Source organism: Gigantopelta aegis, chromosome 1 (assembly GCF_016097555.1).
Source record: "Gigantopelta aegis isolate Gae_Host chromosome 1, Gae_host_genome, whole genome shotgun sequence".
Classification (NCBI taxonomy): Eukaryota; Metazoa; Mollusca; class Gastropoda; order Neomphalida; family Peltospiridae; genus Gigantopelta; species Gigantopelta aegis.
In genome coordinates, this window is record NC_054699.1 from 22130115 (window position 1) to 22137635 (window position 7521).

General features: G+C 40.9%; 1 long non-coding RNA gene across 1 annotated transcript; it reads left to right on the forward strand.

Annotated features, from left to right (window-relative positions):
• Positions 1 to 765: 765 nt before the first annotated feature.
• Positions 766 to 3569, forward strand: LOC121372198. The gene is made up of 2 exons (XR_005957896.1): positions 766 to 880; positions 1203 to 3569. It is a non-coding gene; the product is annotated as an uncharacterized LOC121372198 (long non-coding RNA).
• Positions 3570 to 7521: the final 3952 nt, after the last annotated feature.

A 7521-nucleotide genomic window follows, 5' to 3' on the forward strand; every position in this document is an offset into this window, starting at 1 on the left:
ACTCGAGAATGTAGTTACATTAAGCAATTCAGAAGTTCAGTTTGAAAGTAAACAGTTTTGATGTATGCATGATGTAGAAACATTCCTCCTCTTCTCTTCTCGCTCTGCATGTATTAATGGAATTAATTAATTAATTTGGTATGTTTATGTTTTTTTTCAGCCAAATATATAAAAGATCTGTAAGGGCTGTTTTTGCATATAGGTTCTCCCTCCTTTCCTCCCTCTGTCTCCTCCCCCCCCCCCCCCCCCCCCCCCCCCCACCCCCCCCCCCTCTCTCTCTCTGTCTCTCTCTCTCTCTCTCTCTCTCTCTCTCTCTCTCTCTCTGTGCCTCTCTCTCTCTGTGTGTGTCTCTTCTTTTTCTCTCTCTCTCTCTCTGTGTTTTGATGTATGCATGATGTAAAAACATTCCTCCTCTTCTCTTCTCGCTCTGCATGTATTAATGGAATTAATTAATTAATTTGGTATGTTTATGGTTTTTTTCAGCCAAATATATAAAAGATCTGTAAGGGCTTTTTTTGCATATAGGTTCTCCCCTCCTTCCCTCCCTCCCTCTGTCTCTCTCTCTCTGTGCCTCTCTCTCTCTCTCTCTCTCTCTCTCTCTCTCTCTCTCTCTCTCTCTCTCTCTCTCTCTCTCTCTCTCTCTCTCTCTCTCTCTGTGTCTCTCTCTCTCTCTGTGTCTCTCTCTCTGTCTCTGTGCATCTTGTCTTCATAAAATATTGGTTTTAGAAATAATAATATAATTTGGTATACATATGTTTTTGTTTCAGTCAAAGTTGTAAAAGATCTGCAAGGCTTTTTTGCATATCGGTTCCACCAGAGCATGAAGGGAGCTGGAACAAAAGATCAGCATTTAATACGACTCTTAGTGAGCCGTTCTGAGGTGAGATCCTTATTTTTAAATTTTTTTAAAAGAAAGTTCATTATCCCAGAAAACAAATACGGTAGTGTTGGGGTTGAGGGCCCTGGTAGCACTATCTTACCTTGATGTTACATGTTGCCACAAAAGGAAAGAAGTAATAAAAGGAAGTAAAAATAAACAAATCGAAGAAAAAAATACAGTAAGACTTTGGCCATATCATGTGTTAAGATCTCATGTTTTATTTGTTCAGATTGACCTGGGCAGGATCAAAGAAGTTTCACAAGCTATACAGTAAAAATCTGGCCAAATCATGTGTTAAACTCCTCATGTTTTATTTGTTCAGATTGACCTGGGTAGGATCAAAGAAGAGTTTATGAAGCTATACAGTAAGACTCTGGCCAGCTTCATCAAGGGTGACACGAGCGGGGACTACAGAAAGATGTGTCTCGGCCTTCTCGGAGAGAGTGCGTAACTCACACCACCAGCACTCGCACCGGGTGCGAGTTCAGGAGGTGGCGAGTGAGTGCTTGCAATCAGTGAACATTTAGGTGCCTGGGCTCCTGAATCTGGCTCAGCTATCTGTGTCTATCAGCAGGCCCATCATAGATCATTTTTATATGTATAGGTGTTGTAATTGTTCTTCAGTCAGTGAACATTTAAGTGCCTGGGCTTCAGAACCTAGCTCAGCTATCTGCGTCTATCAGCAGGCCCATCATAGATCATTTTTATATGTATAGGTGTTGTAATTGTTCTTCAGTCAGTGAACATTTAGGTGCCTGGGCTTCAGAACCTAGCTCAGCTATCTGCGTCTATCAGCAGGCCCATCATATATCATTTTTATATTTATAGGTGTAGTAATTGTTCTTCTTACACACCCGTTTGTGACAACATTATTTGTTACTTTTAATAACACATACTGTTAACACACATACGTGTGATAGCAGGCCTCACGCGAGGTCAAAATCATAGAACAAAGTCACTTCTCTCTGACACTTTTGAGAGGGCGAAGTTTTTACCAGGAGGGAGACATGACTTTTTAATGTAACCCCCCCCCCCCAATACGCAAAAAGAGTTATATTAACCCAATACAGTCAAACCTGTATTAAACGGCGACACATGTGGGTAGACAAAAGTGACTGCTTAAGACAAGTCGCTGATGAATACAGGTGCAACTTTTACATTCTGAAAACAAATTTCCTTTCTTTTTTACTGTCAGTACTGCTAATTGATGGAAGTGCTCTAAAGTTTTCTAAAAATCACATTTCCACATGTTGCCTTCTTCAAAAACAACAAAATGTAACTGAAAAACACTAATTTAACTGTTTGGAATTCATTATCTCCAAAGTTTGTCCATCTCTTTTCATTTAATTATTGGACTGCACGCATGCGCAGCATTCAGTCTCCATGAGCCTTTACTATCATTTTAAAATTGGAGTCTGTGTAGGGACATTGTGATGCCATGATACACCCAACCACCAATATCCCTCCTGCCCCAGCATTGGTTACTTGCGATGTCGGAGATTAAGTCCGGGGTGGGCGTGCCTGAACCTTCGGGACATAGGCATGTTAATAGAGTTCCCTTCCATTACTCCAATATCATCTACAACAGTCCTGAATACAAAAGGAAATCATCTCTCCCTTTTTTTCTTTTTTTAAAAATGTTTTATTAAACTAGATTCATACTTCATCGCTGACTCTTTCCTGGCGAATTATTGACTTGCCCAGTTCTGCTTCTGTTAAACCTAATCCTCATTATTTCAGTGAATTCAGTTTTAACACAGTTCATATTACATTTTTGTGTGCGTTCTCATTCAAGACTTTTTCATTTACAATGTGTCGACTTAATAAATAAAGTAAAGATCAGTTTCGCATGAGGTTAGCGATCAAAGAATGAATTGACCTTTAGATGAAGAAATTGATTTATATGTATAAAGTAACTAAAGACCTTTTAAAATGCTTGATATTTTCATCGTATTTCTCTTGCCAAAGACACCCACAACCCAATTCTATATTTATGCATAGTTTCATTTGACTAATTAATGCATATTTATTACTATTGTTGACATTCCTGTTAATTTTTTCTATAAAAGTGTTAACATTTTTAGATTATATATATGTAAATATAGACATTAAACATATATTTAGACTTTTATTTTATCTTTAAAAATTAACAAGGTTGTTTCTTAGTCCATTTTATTTGGGGAGGGTTTTTTGTTTTTCTTTCTTCTCTTTTTTGTTGTAAAATACTGCCTTATAACAAACGTTTTCCCCAGGGTACGGGCTCCAAGATGGACTTGTATACAGTCTAATATTTCTAAAGCTCAGATTATTGAATTCCCTATAAATTTGTACTCACTTATAAATTATAGAGTTTGTTTTTGTTTGTGGCTTATGCTAATCTAAAACTACCATCTGCCAGCAGAAAGTTGGCCAACTCGATGGTTGCATTGTAATTCCCCCAATTCCCAACTTACAACTAACAACTAATGGGATATACTACGAGAATAGAATTGTAAGAGCACGACTAGCAACTGGATAGTCATGACAGTCGTGATAGTTGTGACAGCAGAAAGTTGGCCAACTTTGTGCTGGCAGTTGGTAGTCTGACACTAGCATTAACCATGACTCTGTGACTACGAAATTGATGAATTCTGATTGCTATGTGACAAAAGATTAGGAAGATTATTAAAGAAATAAATGTTTGTATCCACCTCTTGTTGTGTTAATCTCGTAACAGTGCACTCTTGTATCATGGAAGGGGCAGGACGCAGCCCAGTGGTTAAGCATTTGCTTGATGCCTGGTCGGACTGGGATCAATCCCTGGAAATGTATTGAAGAAAAAAGAAAATATGCTTGTGGTCGACCCCCCCCACCCCCCAAAAAAACCCCCACCTGCACACACGCTTCGTGTAATTTTTTGTGTAGTTAAAGAAGTTCCAATATGGGATGCAATTGTTAAAGTTGGTTTTATTGTAATTTTGACATATAGTCTTAAAGAGGAAACCCGTTACATTTTTTTCATGAGTAGCAAGGGATCCCTTATATGCACCATCCCACAGACAGGATAGCACATACCACAGCCTTTGATAAACGAGGGAAAAATGGACCTACCGATGGGGATCGATCCTAGACTGACTGCATCAGGCAAGCGCTTTACCACTGGGCTACGTCCCGCTTGTAGCAACTGCTAGTCAGTTTCCTAACAAAACATAATTCTAACTTGTGACATTGTCATTAGGCAGGGGCAGGACGTAACCCAGTGTTAGAGCGCTCGCTTGATATGCTGTTGGTGTGGGATCGATCCCCGTCGGTGGGCCCATTGAGCTATTTCTCGTTCCAGCCAGTGCATCATGACTGATATGTGCTATCCTGTCTGTGGGATGGTGCATATAAAAGATCCCTTGCTACTAATGGAAAAATTTAGCGGGTTTCCTATCTATGACTGTGTCAAAATGACCATATGCTTAACATCCAATAGCCGATGATTAATAAATCAATGTGATTTCGCCTTCCTCTTTTCTGTCGCAGCTCCAACAATAGGGGTCCAAGGCAGCTCGACAGGAGCAGTCGGTATAATTGACCGCTGCACCGGAGCTGCCCTGGGGGCTGGAACAGGAGTCGCCGGCTGTGGATTCTCACACATCGCTGTGTCCAACATCGGCGTCGTTTATTCCAAGGGCTCAGTCTGATGAGATAAATCTGCAACAGCTGGCTGCGCTGGTTTCACAGGTCTCGAAGTTTGGGGCGACGAAGGAGAAGGGACCGTCGCTGACTCTTCCTGGTCTTCCTTCTTTCTCTTGAGTGGTGTCGGCTCACCATACACCAAAGTCACGGAAGCCCGTGACCCGGTATAGGTGACCCGATACTCAAGTAGCTTTCCGTATGACTGGAGGAGTTCCCCCAGGTGGGGGGCAAGTCGAGAAAACATGAAGCGACGTCCTGTCTCATCGTTAGTCGAACTCGGAATGAGTCAAGCTGAGAGTGGATTGAAATTACTTTTCATATTCCGGCGGTGGGCGGATTTTGCAAAGAAAAATTTAGTGGTCGGTTCAAAAACCTAAGTCCTAAATGAATAACCTGCTGATCCAATCACTCATGTCTGGACTAAGAAATTAAATTCCCAAACATTTTTTAGACTGCTCAGCCAAAACGTTTTTAAGTTGATTTGAGCGTTTGACTGTGCGCCAAAGTAAAGTGCGTTGGACTGTTTACAAAAAAATAAGTATAAGAATTTTGAACGGAAAGAAAGAAAGAAATGTTTAATTTGACGACGCACTCAACACATTTTATTTATGGTTATATGGCGTCAGACATATGGTTAAGGACCACACAGACCACACTACATGGGCTACTCTTTCCGATTAGCAGCAAGGGATCTTTTATTTGCGCTTCCCACAGGCATAACTTTGTTGAACCAGTTATGGATCACTGGTCGGCGCAAGTGGTTTACACCTACCCATTGAGCCTTGCGGAGCACTCACTCAGGGTTTGGAGTCGGTATCTGGATTAAAAATCCCACGCCTCGACTGGGATCCGAACCCAGCACCTACCAGCCTGTAGACCGATGGCCTAACCACGACGCCACCGAGGCTGGTAATTTTGAACGGCTGCCAAAAAGTTTAACGTCCAACTAAGCCCACAAAAGGAGATTACGTGTCCTAGTGAAGGTTACGCATCTACGGTGAGTTGAGAGTGGGAGTTTCTATGAGGTTTGGCAAGTCTCTCATCCGATGTTGCTGTAGTCCCTGGATGATCTGGACGTATACATCGCCGGCGACTGCTTTGACTAGTCTGTGGATGGTATGGCTATCCATCTCACGTAGTAGGACCGCTTGTCTTGGGGTAAATCGAGAGTTTCGAGCATGTCCGTCCCGGGGCCTGTCTCTGGATAGCCAGGGACTTGTCCCGGGACAGAAAAAAATTAAGCGGACAATTTTGAAATTTACATCCAAAAATTAAATAGTGGGCCTTTAAAATTTTGATGCGCATCTCTAATTAATATAATTTATAAAGAAAATTCTACTCATTAAATTTGGTCGCTAGATTAGATCGGGTGGTCAAAAAGAAATTAGATAAGATCGGTGGCCTGACGGATGGAGGGGGGTGGGGAGTGGGGGTGGAGGTAGAGTTGAAAATGGGCAGAATTTTAAAAATAGCAATTAGTAAAAAAAGTTAGAATTAAAAAAAAGGAAAAAAAAAGAAAGAAAGTTACAAGCCAAAAATAAAAAGAATTGACTGCTCGGTTGAATATTTATATAATTTGGAGCATTTTAGAAGGACAGTCCAAAAATAAAGAAGAGAAAGAAGAGAGGATCGGACTATTTAATAATATTAAAAAAAGAAAGTAATTTCGACATAAACTTTTGAACGAAGGTCTAAAAGTGTAAATAGTCCAGGCCCTTGGGGATATTATTGTGCAGATTTGTCTACAAACATGAAATTTGGCACAGATGTAGATCAAGACATGCTGGATTGATTTTTTGAGGGCGCCAAGGCCGGCGCTCGTTGTGGCAGCCATATTGGCGAAATCCAAAATGGCCGCCGTTCGTTACTTGATTTGGTCATGACTTCAAAACTATAAGTCACAGAATCATAAATAATGACTCTTTGTATAGGTTTTCGATGACAAGGAATCCAATTATGAACCCTGTTTTGAGATAGGATGGCTATTTAGACAATTATGTGGCAATAATATCTCTATGGGCATAATTTCAAAGCCCTTTGTCCCGCACGAATTAATTTGTTTTCAGGCATGGAAATGTATACCTTCCACTAATGGCTTGTTAAATGTTTATTTATTCACAGCTTTCCCCCATATATATTCATCAAAGGTGAATAACTACTCCAGATTATTTTGGTTCGTGTAATTGGTGGTGGCTAACATATGTTTTTCAGGTTTTTTCCAGGTGTGTGTCACAGTAGAAATAGCAAGCTAGAGTAACGATAGCAGCTGGATTAGTGGTGGTACTACAGTATTGGTGGTGGTGATCTATAAAGAAAACACTCACCTGTGATATTGTCAAAATGGTTCTGAATTGGGAACTTTGCTGTCTTTGTCAATCTCAGAAAAAACGAACAATTGCAAACACCAAAGGAGGAAGGACTTTCAACTCTTGAAAGAGACTTGAATGACTTTCGGGAAATCAATGCTGTCCCCTCTGGTACTACAGTCTCGTTTGATGATCTAAATGATGGTTCGGGTATTGCGGCAACACTCCGAGCAAATAATGCAAAATATCACAAAACATGCAGGAGTTACTGCAGCAGTTCACGTGTGAAAAGGCTGCGTCAAAAGCAGGAGTCCGGTGCCAACAGTTCCCCCAAGAAACTCAGCTACGACATCAGCTGGAAAAGATCGTCATATTAACTGCTGCATTCTCTGTGAAGGATATGACCAAAGTAATTTACGTAAGGTCGCAACTGCCAACGTAGATGCAAACCTAAAATGTTGGGCAAAGTCCAATAACAATTTTACCGTATTGGGTAAACTGATAACACAAGCTGCTGATGCCCATGCTGGTGATACTTACTATCATGTCCAGTGTTACCTGCATCTGCGAGATACAGCACGTGCCAGCAGCCGTCGAGAAGCCACAGGCTCTGCTCCACCTCAGTTTGATCCACTTGTCACAGCGCAAATAGTTGCTCTAGTTGAGGATTCT